Source organism: Moschus berezovskii, chromosome 5 (assembly GCF_049115385.1).
Source record: "Moschus berezovskii isolate FMDL1 chromosome 5, NW_MosBer_1.0, whole genome shotgun sequence".
Taxonomy (NCBI): domain Eukaryota; kingdom Metazoa; phylum Chordata; class Mammalia; order Artiodactyla; family Moschidae; genus Moschus; species Moschus berezovskii.
In genome coordinates this window covers 49555963-49572691 of record NC_142464.1, presented here as the reverse complement: position 1 = coordinate 49572691, position 16729 = coordinate 49555963, and positions in this window count along the sequence as shown.

Sequence of the window (16729 nt, the reverse complement as noted above, 5' to 3'; positions counted from 1 at the left end):
TTTTTGAATAACTATTATTTTAGAAGACCAAAGCATTTCTGGTTATGTCCCATACTACTCCCTGAAGAAGTACCAATACTATTTTATATATACTGGATTTACAAATTTCCATTTATATTTCATATAGATATTTTCAGGAATCTGTTTAATGCTTTGTTACCTTTAAAGTTGCTTCCCTTGTGGTTCAGCTGGTAAAGAATCCTCGTGCAATGCGGGAGACCTGGGTTCAATCCCTGGGTTGGTAAGATCCCCTGGAGAAGGAAAAGGCTACCCATTCCAGTATTCTGGCCTGGAGAATTCCATGGACTGTATAGTCCACGGGGTTGCAAAGAATTGGAAACGACTGAGCGACTTTCACTTACTTACGTACATTTAAATGTGCAGCAAAACCTGTAAGCGTACACCACCACTGGTCAGCCCCACTTCAGTTTTCTTCTTAGGGATAGAAAATTTCTGTTTCCAAATGTGTAAGGTAGTAGTTTTCCCTCTCACATCTGTTGACTCTGAGCCAAAAGGGTTCTTTCCAAATATATTTTACATGCTGTTAGTATTTAGAATAATGCCCTTCATTGTCATGCCCAGTTTTCCAGGTTTGCTATTTGTAAAGAGATCAGAAACTGTGGATGCTTCTTATTGTTACAAGTTGAAATACAATGGATAATTTTGTAAGTCATGGCTCTCTACAATCAAATATTCTCCCCCATGAACTTAAAGTGGTAGTTAAACCTTCTGGTACACTCTGTGTTTGAAGTTGAGCTCTATGTTTGAACCCATGAAATCACAACTGGGCTCTCCCAGATAGAAAGCCCTTTCCCCTCCTTTTGTCTTCCTCAACCTCAGCTATAAAATCAAGGGGTCGTGGGCTCAATTCCTGGTTGGCGAAAGGAACTAAGATCCCTCAAGCTGTGTGGCTAAAAGATAAAAATAGGGACGGTATTGGGATAAAGAGTGACTAAGATGTTAGTGCCATTATCGTTTGCTTTCTACATTTGAGGAAAGCCAAAGTTAAGTGTGTTAAGTAATCTACCTAAGGTCATACAAGTAGCAAACCAGTGGAGCCAGGCTTCCTTCAACCAGCTTGGGAATGGACACAAGCATTTCACTCACCAGGTGAATTCCCAACGTGGCACTCATTGCCTTGGCCCAGACACATTGCTTTTTCTGTCCTGCTTACTGGAATAAACTGAAAGTACTCAAAGGAGTACTTGAAACTCTTCACGTCTTTTTCATTTTTTTTCTTCTTCATTCTCTCACATGTGTGTTTCATTCATTTGCCAGTTAATCAAGAGAAATAGCAGTCTTCATAAAATGATGCATTCCAAAATAGAGATTTTTGTTGACTGTGCAAGCAGATAAGGGAATCATACATTACAGTTGGCTGAATGCAGGAGCTGAGCATTAAAGTTATAAATTATGATGATTGTGATGCTAAAGAATGCATCCGTTTATCCTCTGCTGTCATTAGCTTAGGTAAGTGGTAGCTGCACTTAGCATGAAGTAATAACATTCTGAAAGGCAGGAATTCCATCACACATTGAAAGATATATATATTTAAATTGTTTTTATAAAAATTATAGTGCAATGGTTAACCAGATTATGCTGAAGCATCATTTTTTTAAATTTATTTTTTATTGAAAGATAAATGCTTTACAGAATTTCGCTGTTTTCTGTCAAACCTCAACATGAATCAGCCATAGGTATACATATATCCCCTCCCTTTTGAAACTGCCTCCCATCTCCCTCCCCATCCCACCCCTCTAGGTTGATACAGAGCCCCTGTTTGAGTTTCCTGAGCCATATAGCAAATTCCCATTGGCTATCTATTTTACACATGGTGATGTAAGTTTCCATGTTACTCTTTTCATGTATCTCACCCTTTCCTCCCCTCTCTCCATGTCCATAAGTCTCTTCTCTATGTCTGCTTCTCCATTGCTGCTCAAAGGCACTTTACTAGGGGAGTGTGGGATTTTTAGGTTTGAGGATAGAGCCCTCTTCTGGTGATCAGCAGTACTTCCTCCTCTCAATTTGTTAACTTGTGCTGAAAATAAATTGTTTTAAAAATATCAAGTTGAAGAGTAGATTGTAAATAATCATGAAGCAAGGTTTTTGGTGAGATAAATTCCTTTCTAATTCTGATATATATAAAATTTGACTGTACTCTGTAAAATGCTCTGCAAATAAGATAAAGTGTGTATAGTGTGTCTTAATGTTAAAGTGCTGCTGCTGCTGCTAAGTCACTTCAGTCGTGTCCGACTCTGTGCGGGTTGCACAGATGGAAGCCCACCAGGCTCCCCCGTCCCTGGGATTCTCCAGGCAAGAACAGTGGAGTGGGTTGCCATTTCTTGTAAATATTTACAGCATTGATGAAATGTGTTTTTAATTCATAAGCAATTTTGAAAATGTTTGGAGGTTTGCATACCCTTATCAGGAAATGGTTATTTAACTGTTAACTGTCAACTGTTGTTTCCTAAAAACGAGTATGTTCATGTTGATTACTTCGGATCATTTTCATTTTTCTTTCCAGCTTCTCATCCTCTTTTCCAACGGCTTAAACCTAATATGCACACAGACTGCATGTAGTTTGTTCCCAGGCTCCTTTCCTTGGCACCTCCAAATAATGGCTTTGCCTGGAGCTCTTTCCATGAAATGACATGGTCAACTGGCTTCTTGTGGCAGCTTTATAACCAAAGTAACATTTCCATGCTCTTCATGGTGTCGGTGGATATCGAGATAGAAAATGAGAAGAAATCAAATTTCAGTTCTGGGCTCACATTCAAATCCATATACTTTAAATTGACTACAAACTGAATCTGATGTTCATTTTTACAAGTAATTGTTGGAAACCCAAAGTTAGGTAGATTGTCTTAGGAATCACATTTATTTAATAGACGGAATAGCATAAGGCTCGCATAAAGTGATTCTGTCTCAGCCCTGATTTTTTTTAAAGTGAATACAAATACAATAGCTTCTTTTGTGCATAAATTCAGTGACCTAGGCATTTATGCAAATCTTAAGCTAATATACGCACAACTTTTTAAGTTGTACACATACAAGCTTAGCTGTGAAAGACACAACCAGTTCTTAACACAGATATAGCAAAGATATTACATAGTCTTAAACTACCATTTTTGTGTGACCCACCTGCTGTATCTAATAATGATGTGGAAAGTTAGATTTTTAAAAGAATTACTTCTTGTGAAACAAACTGCAGAAATGACCTTTTTGCAGACTGGCCTTAGAATGAATGAATGTGCAGCTATTGCCATCTTGTGGTCATACGCAGGAGACAAGCAAAACTGAAGAGAGTTATTTGCAAAGATCAATTGTCAGTTGAAATGAAATATTAAGACTGTAATCTATATCTTCCTTAAATTAGAGTTTAAAAATTTTTTACTCATTCACAAAGTTAATGAAGATTTATATAGACCAAAATATGTTTATTAAAATATCTCTCTAATAGCTTTATTTTTTATTTTTACTTCCGGTTTTATTGAGATAATTGACATGCAGCACTAAGTGTAAGGAATACAGAATAATTATTTGACTTGTGTGCATCATGAAATGATCACCATAATAAGTTTAATGAACACCACTGTTTCCTACAGATATAAAATTAAAGAAAAATTTTTCCTTGTGATGTGAACTCTTAGGACTTACTCTCAACAATTTTCACATGTAACATACGGCAGTTTTTATAATATTATGCATGTTGTACATTGTATCCCTATTCTTTATCTCATGGAAGTTTGTACCACCTGTGATTTTATTATTTGTTATCTCCTTGTGTGACTTCCTCTATGAAACCATCCCTGATTTTCCGCAGCATTCTTAGCTGCCAGTGTATGTAATTCCTCTGTCAGAATGACATGTTCTAAAGAAAATTGTGAACTTTGGAACCAGGTGGGACTGAGTTCTAACGCCTGCTTTAGCTGTATGACTTGAGGCAAGACACGCAACCTCTCTGAACATCAGCTACTGTTTTTATGAGGACAAAACCATGATCATAATTCACAGCAGGTTGTTGTGAATATGGCAGGGGCTCACATGGGGCCTAGGGGAATTAACTCTTATTAAAGAACTAAAACAATGGTATTTGTTCATAGTTTTTTTTTTTTTTGCAAGTCATCCGTGAATTCCTTGAGGGAAGGAGCTGCCTATTCATCTTTGTCTTGGATACTTAGTGACCTCCCTGGCACAGGGTAAATATCTGTAGAATGCCTGCGTCTTGTTCCATCTTGCCAACCAGGCTATAATTTTATGTAATTAGGGGCTGGGCATGAGACTTCTTTGTATTCCTTGCCATTTGTAACACAGAGCTTAGAGTAGCTGATTATCATGTGAAAGATGAATCTTTAATTAATGTGCTTAAAATTATATGCCATCCACTTAGTTATTCAGCTAAGTGTTAATTAATGAAGTCTCACTTCAGGTATGGAGAAGGCAATGGCAATCCACTCCAGTACTCTTGCCTGGAAACTCCCATGGACGGAGGAGTCTGGTGGGCTGCAGTCCATGGGGTCGCTAAGGGTTGGAAACGACTGAGCAACTTCACTTTCACTTTTCACTTTCATGCATTGGAGAAGGAAATGGCAACCCACTCCAGTGTTCTTGGCTGGAGAATCCCAGGGATGGGGGAGCCTGGTGGGCTGCTGTCTATGGGGTTGCACGGAGTCGGACACGACTGAAGCGACTCAGCAGCAGCAGCACTTCAGGTATCTATTAAGCAGCATTCCCAGGTTTTATCATTTTCCATAAAATTTGAACTCCTTATTTCTATTGTTGATTGCTTGATCGCATCACTAGTAACGTTACTCTTAAATTTATGTGAAATTTATGTGAAAAGTAATTTTTTTTTTCTTCTTTCCCTCCCAAATGTTGAAATGTCCTAGGTGGTTTACTTGCAAAAAAAAAGTGAGTATCTCCCTGGTTGAAATAAGACAGACAAAGATTATTGTTGACTTGTGGCGCTTGAGTTTGCATTTCTGTGGGGAAAATCTATCAAGTGGCCTGCCTTCAAATTTATAGATTTTTTTTCCCTCCCTTGTTCTTTGCTGTCCTACTTAGAGCAAGAGATGTATGATCTGAAGGAAGTTTCCATGGCAGAGTTGATGGGTGAGTCCCTCCCTATCTCCTGCAGTGGCTCACTCATTCTAAAATTAAACACAGGCAGCTGAGAGAGTTGTGTAGAAGGTTGTTGCTCAGCTCAGGGGATTGCTGGCTGTGGAAACCCTTCCGCCACAGCCTACATGTGCTCGACAGCGACAGCTATGATACTGTTCCCCAGGGACGCCTCGCCTCATTCCTCACTCCTCCTCTGACACTTTAAAAGATGTATCTTTCAGAGTTTTCCCAGGGCTTCTCAGGTTTACCTCTGGCTAGTTACAGATTCTTTGGGACAAGGTGGATGCTGTAAACTCAGAAAATCCTGCCTTTGATATTTTTGACTTGTAATGCATTTGTAAATACTTTGGAATACCCAGCACTGCAAAGATACAAAATACAAGTGGCTTAAGTTTCTGACACCTATGAATACATCTCATCAGAGCACAGCATCTTAGAATCTAATTTGCTGAAGCTGTGAAGCTATTGTACATAGAATATAGTGCTGTTAAAGAATTTGAGAATCTAAGGGTTAGCTGCAGTTCAAAAAGTGATGTTCATGATTAGTTTAACATTACTGGGACCGTATTTTCTAGATTTAAATTCCAACACTTCTGCTTCCTAGCTTGGGCAAGCTGCCTGACCTCCCAGCACTCATTTCAGGGTAATGTTAAAGGTAACTCTGTGCTTAAATTATTCTTCTCTGAGACTAGAACTTGGCATCAGTGGGCATTCAATAAATGTCCTTAGTGTTATGTTAGTTATTAATTATTATTTATTTATTGCTGTGCTGGGTCTTCATTGCTACCCGGGTTTTTCTCTAGTTGCTGAGTGGGTGCCTACTCTTTAGTTGTGGTGCATGGACTTCTCATTGTGGTGGCTTCTCGTTTTAGGGCACACAGTAGTTGCAGCAAGTGGGCCTCAGTACTTGGCATTTCTAGGCTCTAGAGCACAGGCTCAGCAGCTGTGGGGCATAGGCTTAGTTGCTCTACGGCATGTGGAATCTTCCCAGATCAGGGATTGAACCCATGTCCACTGTGTTGGCAGGCAGATTCTCTACCACTGAGCCACCAGAGAAGCCCTTGTGTTAATTAGTAGTAGTAGGGTTAGTATTTGTATTCATAGTTATATTGCTAGTGATCATCAGAGGTTTCTTGAATTTTATGGTTATGATTGGTTTGACCCACACTGAGTGTCCACTGAAGTGATTTCTGGTCCCTGTTCCTCTACACGGAGTCTATCACTGAAGTTCCTTCTTACCCAGGGTGGCTGCTGCTGAGGCAGAGGCCACAGAGCTGATAAGACAACTTGCCATATTTGACAACCCTTGGAATTTCCAAGAAATAATTAAGGGCTGATTTTCCATGATATTGGAGACCTTGTAAGTGCAGGTAAGAGATTCAGCTAAAAAGTATTGCTTATCTAACTTAGATAACGGTAACTCGCATTTATAATGTGCTCACACCATGCTGAGCACATACCAAATGATTTATGACATTACCTTGTTTAATGGCGATAAAGTCTGTGTGAGGTGACAATTATTATTTCTCTTTTATTGATGAGACAGTGGGTTCTGAGAGCTTATGTAACTTGGCAGTGTCGCACAATAATAAGTATCATGGGCAAAGTTCAAATCCAGATATATCTATTTGTTGAATCTACACAATGCTTGAAAAATGAATTACCGTGCTTCTGAGGTAATAAGGTGTAATGAGAAGAATTCTTTGTTCTTCGTGCTGGGTGGGCATAATCAGAGAATATGTGTTCAGAGCTTACTGTTCTCCAGCTGCCCATTTAAGGCTCATGGAGAGACTTATTTCCTTGTGTTACTGATGAGGCACCCGAGGCAAAGGGGTGGCTCACCCAGGTCAAGTGACCAGGGAGCCACAGAGCTCGGTTCCGAGCCCAGACTGGCTGCTTAGTCTACACAGTGGTGATGAGCGCATCAGGGGTCTGGGTTCTGGTCTCAGCCAGGGGTGTTTCTGAGGCAGTTACTGGGCAACTCACTTAAAATGTCTAGGTCTTGGTCTCCTCACGTGGAAATTAGTGATCCTACTTGTTCCACCCTCTCTAGAAGCTTTGGATGAGAAACAGGACGCCTGCATAGAAATGCTTTCCAAGGTTATAAAGCACTATAACCGATACCCATTTATTATCGTTATCAAGTCTCGTGCTATGTGTGCAAACCAGTGAAATGTACATAAAGTGCATGTTACAGACTCGATCTGCTACTTATGTAGCCTACAACCCTGCATAAAATAAACAAGTCAGCAAGCAAACAAATGCATAAAACAGGCTCCCCTTTGCTGTTTTAAGCTTTGAAATGGTCAAAAAGTATACAAAAAATGGAGTCTTCTCAATGTTAATGGAGAATATTTTAGGAATAAACCGGAAGCTTTGAAATAAATGTAAAGATTTATATATACAAGCTCTTAAATCAAAAATACAACCTGTTTTTGTAGGAAGTAATCACATTTTTAGTGCTTTTAATTTTTGTTCTGAATGGTGACTAATTTGTCATTTCTTGTCATTATTTTGCTGAAATTGATTCATCTCAGGAAACATGGATGGATTTCATGAGTGGTGAAGCTTTTGCTCAGAATTGAGTTGTATATGTGGCAGTCAATTTATACAGTTGGAAAAAAAAAAAATACGAAAGTCAACAATGCACTCAAGTTAATACTGGATTCCTAAACCCATGTTCTGTTCTACCTTTGGTCTGAGAGCTGTAATCTCCTGGAAAAATGGAGATGTATTTGCAGAAATACGGAAGATTTTCATTGTCTGTTGTGGTCGACAGAGTTGGTGTGCAACTGAAGGATAGGGCACAGTGTGTTATTGCCAATGCTTGTGGCTCTGAATTCAGGGGTCAATGCCAAGTCTTCCATTTATTTGGAATTTCCTTGTCTTTGAATGTTTCTTCTCTCAGCTCACTCTCTGTCCTAATTACCCGCATTTATTCATTCCACAGATATTTATTAAACCTCACAGCATAGTAGTTAAGGGCAATATGAAAATGAAATACAATGTGGTGGTTTTTAGCTTTGAAGAAGGCAGTGGGGAGGAATGAAGGTAAGAAGGTAGGAACAGAGATTTAAATTTCAATGAATACCTACTAGTTGGAAAAGAGTGACTTGAACTGCTTAGTGCATCAGTGCTTTTTCAATCTCTTTAACAAGTGGTGCTGGGAAAACTGGTCAACCACTTGTAAAAAACTGAAACTAGAACACTTTCTAACACTATACACAAAAATAAACTCAAAATGGATTAAAAATCTAAACGTAAGACCAGAAACTATAAAACTCCTAGAAGAGAACATAGGCAAAACACGCTCCGACATATATCACATCAGGATCTTCCTTGACCCACCTCCCAGAATACTGGAAATAAAAGCAAAAATAAACAAATGGGACCTAATTAAAATTAAAAGCTTCTGCACAGCAAAGGAAGCTATAAGCAAGGTGAAAAGGCAGCCTTTAGAATGGGAGAAAATAATAGCAAATGAAGCAACTGACAAAGAATTAATCTCAAAAATATACAAGCAACTCCTACAGCTCAATTCCAGAAAAATAAACAACCCAGTCAAAAAGTGGGCCAAAGAACTAAACAGACATTTCTCCAAAGAAGACATACAGATGGCTAACAAACACATGAAAAGATGCTCAACATCACTCATTATCAGACAAATGCAAATCAAAACCACAATGAGGTACCATTTCACGCCAGTCAGAATGGCTGCTATCCAAAAGTTTACAAGCAAAAAATGCTGGAGAAGGTGTGGAGAAAAGGGAGCCCTCTTATACTGTTGGTGGGAATGCAAACTAGTACAGCCACTATGGAGAACAGTGTGGAGATTCCTTAAAAAACTGGAAATAGAACTGCCGTATGACCCAGCAATCCTACTGCTGGGCATACACACCAAGGAAACCAGAATTGAAAGAGATACATGTACCCCCAATGTTCATCACAGCACTGTTTATTTATTTTTTATGGTTTAAAATAATATTTTTTTTTAATTTATTTTATTGGAGGCAAATTACCTTACATTAATATATTGGTTGGTTTTGCCATACATTGACACGAATCCACCCCGGGTGTACATGTGTTCCCTTTCTTGAACCCCCCTCCCACCTCCCTCTTCCCCATATCCTCCCTCCAGGTCATCCCCGTGCACCAACCGCAAGCATCCTGTATCTTGCGTCGAACCTGGACTGGTCACATATGATAATATACATGCCACAATGCCATTCTCCCCAATCATCCCACCTTCACCCTCTCCCACAGAGTCCCAAAGACTGATCTATATACCTATGTCTCTTTTGCAGTCTCGTATACAGGGTTAAGGTTACCATCTTTCTAAATTCCATATATATGCGTTAGTATACTGTATTGATGTTTTTCTTTCTGGCTTACTTCACTCTGTATAATAGGCTCCAATTTCATCCACCTCATTAAAACTGATTCAAATGCATTCTTTTTGATGGCTGAAAAATACTCCATTGTGTATATGTACCAAAGCTTTCTTATCCATTCATCTGCAGATGGACTTCTAGGTTGCTTCCATGTCCTGGCTATTATAAACAGTGCTGCAATGAACATTGGAGTACATGTGTCTCTTTCAATTCTGGTTTCCTTGGTGTGTATGCCCAGGAGTGCGATTGCTGGATCATATGGCAGTTCTATTTCCAGTTTTTTGAGGAATCTCCACACTGTTCTCCATAGTGGCTGTACTAGTTTGCATTCCCACCAACAGTGTAAGAGGGTTCCCTTTTCTCCACACCCTCTCCAGCATTTGTTGCGTGTAGACTTTTGGATAGCAGCCATTCTGACTGGTGTGAAATGGTATCTCATTGTGGTTTTGATTTGCATTTCTCTGATTAGGAGGGATGTTGAGCATTTTTTCATGTGTTTGTTAGCCATCTTTATGTCTTCTTTGGAGAAATGTCTGTTTAGTTCTTTGGCCCATTTTTTGATTGGGTCATTTATTTTTCTGGAATTGAGCTGCAGGAGCTGCTTGTATATTTTGGAGATTAATCCTTTATCAGTTGCTTCATTTGCTATTATTTTCTCCCATTCTGAAGGCTGTCTTTTCACCTTGCTTTTAGTTTCCTTTGCTGTGCAGAAGCTTTTGATTTTAATTAGGTCCCATTTGTTTAGTTTTGCTTTTATTTCCAGTATTCTGGGAGGTGGGTCTTAGAGGATCCTGCTGTGATTTATGTCAGAGAGTGTTTTGCCTACGTTCTCCTCTAGGAGTTTTATAGAATCTGGTCTTACATTTAGCTCTCTAATCCATTTTGAGTTTATTTTTGTGTATGGTGTTAGGAAGTGTTCTAGTTTCATTCTTTTACAAGTGGCTGACCAGTTTTCCCAGCACCACTTGTTAAAGAGACTGTCTTTTGTCCATTTTATATTCTTGCCTCCTTTGTCAAAGATAAGGTGTCCATAGGTGCGTGGATTTATCTCTGGGCTTTCTATTTTGTTCCATTGATCTATATTTCTGTCTTTATGCCAGTACCATACTCTCTTGGTGACTGTGGCTTTGTAGGAGAGCCTGAAGTCTGGCAGGTTAATTCCTCCAGTTCCATTCTTCTTCTTCAAGATTGCTTTGGCTATTCGAGGTTTTTTGTATTTCCATACAAATTGTGAAATTATTTGTTCTAGTTCTATGAAAAATAACATTGGTAGCTTGATAGGGATTGCATTGAATCTATAAATTATTTTGGGTAGTATAATCATTTTCACAAAATTTATTCTTCTAATCCATGAACAGAGCATATTTCTCCAAATATTAGTGTCCACTCTGATTTCTTTCAAAATGGATTAAAGATCTAAATGTAAGACCAGAAACTATAAAACTCCTAGAGGAGAACATAGGCAAAACACTCTCTGACATAAAACATAACGGGATCCTCCATGACCCACCTCCCAGAATATTGGAAATAAAAGCAAAAATAAATGGGACCTAATTAAAATTAAAAGTTTCTGCACAGCAAAGGAAATTATAAGCAAGGTGAAAAAACAGCCTTCAGAATGGGAGAAAATAATACCAAATGAAGTAACTGACAAAGAATTAATCTCAAAAATATACAAGCAACACCTGCAGGTCAATTGAAACACGTATGTTGTCATATGTGAAATGAATCACTAGTTCAGGGTCAATGCATGTTATAGGATGCTCGGGGCTGGCATGCGGGGATGACCCAGAGGGAGGATAAAGGGAGGAGGGAGGTGGGAGGGCGGTTCAGGAGGGGGAACTTATGTAAACCCGGGGCGAATTCATTTCAATGTATGGCAAAACCAACCAATATAATATTGTAAAATAATTTGCCTCCAATAAAAATAAATTAATTACAAAAAAAAAAGAATGAAACTAGAACAATCCTTAACACCATACACAAAAATAAACTCAGAGAGGTATTTCTAAGACTGATGTCAATGAGTGTACTGCCTGTGTTTTCTTCTCAGATTTTTATAGTTTCTTGTTTTATATTCAAGTCTTTAATCCATTTTGAGTTCATTTGTGTGTATGGTATGAGGTGGTAGTTTAATTTTATCTCTTTGACTGTTAGATTTTCCCACACCATTTATTGAAGAGACTCTCCTCTCTTCATTGTGTGTTCCTTGCTCTTTCATTGTAAATTGATTGCCCATACATGTGTGGATTTACTTCTAGGCTCACTGTTTTGTTCCAAAGATCTATGTTTCTGTTTTTCTTCTGGTACCATGCTCTTTTGATTGTTATAGCTTTTTAACATAGTTTGAAGGCAGGGTTTGCTTCCCAGGTGGCACAGTGGGAAAACAATCTGTCTGCATTGCAGGAGACTACGTTCAATCTTGGAAAGATCCCCTGGAGGAGGGAATGGCTACCCACTCCAGTACTCTTGCCTAAAGAATCCCATGTACAGTGGAGCCTGGTGGGCTACAGTTCATAGGGTCACAGTGAGTCAGAAGTGACTGAAGTGACTGAATATGCATTCTTGAAAGCAGGTGGTGGGATATCTCCAGCTTTGTTCTTGTTTTTCAGGTTTGCTTTGGTTATCTGGGGTCTTTTGAAATTTCATATAAATTTTAGGATTGTTTGTGTGAATAATCTCTGAGGTTTTGATAGATATTGCATTGAATCTGATTATAGACAGTCTACAACTGAATAAACTGTAGACTGACTTAGGTAACATGGGTTTCCCTGGTGGCTCAGATGGTAAAGAATCTGCCTGCAATGCAGGAGACCTGAGTTTGATCCCTGGAGAAAGGGAATGGCTACCCACTACAATATTCTTACCTGGAGAATTCCATAGACAGAGGAGGAGTATATGGGTTTGAAAAGAGTTGGGCACAACGGAGTGACTAACACTTTCACTTTAGGTAATATGGATGTTTTAAAAATGTTAATTCTTCCAGTCCATGATAATGGAATATCTTTCCAGTTTTTTTGTGTCTTCTTTAATCTTTCAGCAATATCTCATAGTTTCAGTATACAAGTCTTTTACCTCCTTGGTTAAATTTATTCCTAAGCACTTTATTCTTTTTTCTTGTGATGGTAAATGAGATTGTTTTCTTATTTTTTCTTTATGCTGACTTATCCTTGGTGTATAGAAACAGAACAGACTATTATATATTGATTTTGTACCCTGTAACTTTATTCAGTTATTATTTCTAATAGTTTATTTTTTGGTGGCATTATTCATAATATCCAAAAAATGGAAACAACTCAAATGCCCATCAACTGAATGGAAAAATAAAACGTGGTTTATCCATGCAATGTAATATTCTTCATCAAATAGCAATTAAGTACCAATTTATACTACAGCATGGATGACATTTATGCTAAATCAAAGAAGTCAGATAAAAAGCCACATATTATATAATTCTGTTTACATGAAATGTCCAAAATTGGCAGTCCATAGAGACAAAAATAGTGTTGATTTAGGGCTGGGAGGAAGTGAGAATTAGAGGTGATAGCTAAGAGGTATGGAGTTTAAGAGTCATGAACGTGTCCTAAAACTGATTGTGATGATGGTTGTACAGTCCTGTAAATATACTAAATCTATTGAGTTGGACACTAAATGGATGAATTGCATGGTATGTGAATTATTGATATATTCCAATAAAGCTGTTAGAAAAAAAATCTGGATAAGAGATCTGAATATCTGTAGAATTTTTGTTTTAAAGTTCTCCGGGTGTTTTTGATACACATTAAGAATTAAAACCAGTACTTTAGGTGGCCAAACTAATCCATCTCCACGGCTGTGCTTGTAGTTTCAGTGACCTTTGCTTGAGAGTGATGGGTGAAGTGGGCGCAGTCAGTAATGTATCTTCATAGTTCAAGAACAATTTCATTCCAGCTTAACATCAGCTAATTTAGTTTACAGAACCATTTACATGCAAGAACTGACACTTGGTCGTGGAGGATTTGGAAATATTAAATTAATGTCAACTCAACATTGACTCAAAAATAGTTGATCAAATTTACTCTGGTAAAGAGTAAAAGGAAACTAAATTTAAGACACGATCATGATAAGATAAATGAAAATGCTGTATGAAGAAGCCAGGAGTTGTACTTGATGATAAATTCTACATTTCTACTTGACATAGCTGAATTTTCATCAGATCATGCCAAATGAAAATATATCTTTGGGGATAAGATGTTTGGCTTTATGGCTGCACTCTTGAGGTTTTTAAAGTCTACTTATATATTTTCACATTTGAAATATATCATTGTATCTGGTTTCAGGAAGAAATCCTTGTGCAGATGTTTTTGTTGGCAGATTGACATCTTAGAATATGAATACATCAAGGATAAAACCACCAACTATCTTTTTATATAATTTAAAATTTTATCCTTTTTTTGAGCTACAGTTAACATATTCATTTCAGGTGTACAACATAAGGGATTCAACATTTATATACATTATGAATTGATCACCACTACAAGTCTAGTAACAGTCTGTCACCATACAAAGTTATTAATGTAATTATCTCCATGACTTATTTATTTTTATAACTAGAAATTAATACTTCTTATTCCTCTTTACTTATTTCACCCAACACCCCACCGTCCTGCTCCTTGATAACCATCAGTTTGCTCTCTGTTATCTACGTCTCTGTTTCTATTTTATTTCTTTGGTTTTTTAGATTTCACATATAAGCATAGTTCATCTTATCATACTTCTTAGATCTTGCAATTTTTGTGAGTTGAAACATTGTGGCAACCCTGTGTTGTTGGGTGATACCATATTTTAGCAATAAAGAATTAATTAAGGTATGTATATTGGTTTCCTTTAGACAAAATGCTATTACACACTAAATAAACCACTGTATAGTATAAACATGACATTTGTATGCTTTGGGAAACCAAAAAATACATGTAACTCATTTTATTGTGATATTACCAATATTGCCATGGTCTAGAACCAACCTCACAATGACTCTGAGGTATGCCTGTGTAAGTGAAGTCATACAGTATTTGTCTTTCTCTGTCCATGAATCAAAGCAAATTGGAAGTGGTCAAACAGGGGATGGCAAGAGTGAAGGTCGACATTCTAGGAATCAGTGAACTAAAATGGACTGGAATGGGTGAATTTAACTCAGATGACCATTATATCTACTACTGTGGGCAGGAATCCCTTAGAAGAAATGGAGTAGCCATCATGGTCAACGAAAGAGTCCGAAATGCAGTACTTGGATTCAATATTAAAAACGACAGAATGATTTCTGTTCGTTTCCAAGGCAAACCATTCAATATTACAGTAATCCAAACCTATGCCCCAACCAGTAATGCTGAAGAAGCCGATGTTGAACGGTTCTATGAAGACCTACAAGACCTTTTAGAACTAACACCCAAAAAAGATGTCCTTTTCATTATAGGGGACTGGAATGCAAAAGTAGGAAGTCAAGAAACACCTGGAGTAACAGCAAAATTTGGCCTTGGAGCACGGAATGAAGCAGGGCAAAGGCTAATAGAGTTTTGCCAAGAGAATGCACTGGTCATAGCAAACACCCCCTTCCAACAACACAAGAGAAGTCTCTACACATGGACATCACCAGATGGTCAACACTGAAATCAGATTGATTATATTCTTTGCAGCCAAAGATGGAGAAGTTGTATACAGTTAGCAAAAACAAGACCAGGAGCTGATTGTGGCTCAGATCATGAACTCCTTATTGCCAAATTCAGACTGAAATTGAAGAAAGTAGGGAACACCACTAGACCATTCAGATATGACCTAAATCAAATCCCTTATGATTATACAGTGAAAATAAGAAATAGATTTAAGGGACTAGATCTGATAGATAGAGTGCCCGATGAACTATGGACGGAGGTTCATGACATTGTACAGGAGACAGGGACCAAGATCATCCCAATGGAAAAGAAAAGCAAAAAAGCAAAATGGCTGTCTGAGGAGGCCTTACAAATAGCTGTGAAAAGAAGAGAGGCGAAAGCAAAGGGGAAAAGGAAAGATATAAGCATCTGAATGCAGAGTTCCAAAGAATAGCAAGGAGAGATAAGAAAGCCTTCCTCAGTGATCAATGCAAAGAAATAGGGGAAAACAACAGAATAGGAAAATCAAGAGATCTCTTCAAGAAAATTAGAGATTCCAAGGGAACATTCCATGCAAAGATGGGCTCGATAAAGGACAGAAATGGTATGGACCTAACAGAAGCAGGAGATATTAAGAAGAGGTGGCAAGAATACACAGAAGAACTGTACAAAAAGATCTTCACGACCAAGATAATCACGATGGCGTGATCACTAACCTGGAGCCAGACATCTTGGAATGTGAAGTCAAGTGGGCCATAGAAAGCATCACTACGAACAAAGCTAGTGGAGGTAATGGAATTCCAATTGAGCTATTTCAAATCCTGAAAGATGATGCTGTGAAAGTGATGCACTCAGTATGTCAGCAAATTTGAAAAACTCAGCAGTGTCCACAGGACTGGAAAAGGTCAGTCTTCATTCCAATCCCAAAGAAAGGCAATGCCAAAGAATGCTCAAACTACCGCACAATTGCACTCATCTCACACGCTAGTAAAGTCATGCTCAAAATTCTCCAAGCCAGGCTTCTGCAATATGTGAACCGTGAACTCCCAGATGTTCAAGCAGGTTTTAGAAAAGGCAGAGGCACCAGAGATCAAATTGCCAGCATCCGCTGGATCATGGAGAAAGCAAGAGAGTTCCAGAAATACATCTATTTCTGCTTCATTGACTATGCCAAAGCCTTTGACTGTGTGGATCACAAGAAACTGTGGAAAATTCTGAAAGAGACTGGAATACCAGACCATCTGACCTGCCTCTTGAGAAACCTATATGCAGGTCAGGAAGCAACAGTCAGAACTGTACATGGAACGACAGACTGGTTCCAAATAGGAAAAGGAGTATGTCAAGGCTGTATATTGTCATCCTGCTTATTTAACTTCTATGCAGAGTACATCATGAGGAATGCTGGGCTGGAAGAAGCACAAGCTGGAATCAAGATTGCCGGGAGAAATATCAATAACCTCAGATATGCAGATGACACCACCCTTATGGCATAAAGTGAAGAGGAACTCAAAAGCCTCTTGATGAAAGTGAAAGAGAAGAGTGAAAAGGTTGGCTTGAAGCTCAACATTCAGAAAACAAAGATCATGGCAT